Below are 1,368 nucleotides of genomic sequence, written 5' to 3' on the forward strand. Positions count from 1 at the left end.
TATTCTAAGTGGTATAATGGTTGGTCTGTCAATTTGCTTTACAAAGGTAACTCATGGCTGTTATGATGCTAAACACTGTGACACTGATTTGTCACAGGTGATAATGGTTACCCATGGTGGACAATGTTTAGTGGAGACCCCAGATCAAAACAAGCTTGGAAGGAGGAGTGACATCCACTTCTGAAATAGCTTGCCTCTGGAAACTCAATGAACTTAGAGGAATGATGATAGTTATACAATAGGGTTCAGGGTTTTTGTTCATAGGGTCGCTAGGGGTTGTCTATGACTTGAAGGCATTTAACAACAACAATACTATGAAGAGAATGAAAAAATGGGTGAAAAATGGTGTTGCATTAATAATAAAAAAGTCAATTTCAAGTTCTATCCTGAAATATAATGTTGTGAGTGACAGAATAATGTCCATACACATACAAGGAAGATTCATTAACAGGACTATTATTCAAATATACACTCCTACATCCAGAGCCAAACAGGAAGAAATTGAGAATTTTTACCAAATTTTGCAGTGTAATATTGACTGAATGTGTAATTAGGATGTATTAATGATAATTAGTGACTGGAATACAAAAATAGGAAATCATGAAGAAGGAACAGTAGTTGGAAAATACAGGCTTGGTGATAGAAATGAAACTGGAAATGGAACGATTAAATTTTGTATTTCCAATGAATTAGTCATTGTAAATACTTTCTTTAAAAAGACACAACAACAGCTTTACATGTGGATCTCACCTGATGGCTTGTATAGGAATAAGACTGAATACATTTGTGGAACAAATCATTGGAGAAAATATCAGCAGTCAAAACTAGGCAAGGGGCAGATTGTGGGTTAGATTACCAATTAATTATACCTAAGTTCAAATTGAGGCTGAAGAAAATGAAAATAAGTTCACAGGAATCAAGATATGATCGTGAATCAATCCCACCTGAATTTCATGATAATCTCAAAAATAGGGTGTGGCATTGCACACCAATTATTGAAGACCAGTTGAGTGGGATGATAATAAGGATATTATCTATGAAGAAAGCAAAAGGTCACTACAAAAATAGAGGGGAAAGAAAAAATTAAAGAGGAAGTCAGAAAAGACTCTAAAGATTGCACTGGAGTGTTGAAAAGCCAAAATGAAAGGAAAATATGTTGAAATTAAATAACTGAACAGATGATTTCAAAAGGCAGTTTGGGAGGATAAAGCAAAGTATTATGATGGAATGTGCAAAGAGCTGGAATTGAGGAATAAAAAAGGAACAACACACTCTGCATTTCTCAAGTTGAAAGAATTGAAAAGCAAATTTGAGCCTTGTGTCTCAATATTGAAAGATATTACTGGCAATATATTGAATGACCCAGAA

Source organism: Elephantulus edwardii, unplaced genomic scaffold (assembly GCF_000299155.1).
Source record: "Elephantulus edwardii isolate Elephantulus edwardi_28Jun2011 unplaced genomic scaffold, EleEdw1.0 scaffold00141, whole genome shotgun sequence".
Taxonomy (NCBI): Eukaryota; Metazoa; Chordata; class Mammalia; order Macroscelidea; family Macroscelididae; genus Elephantulus; species Elephantulus edwardii.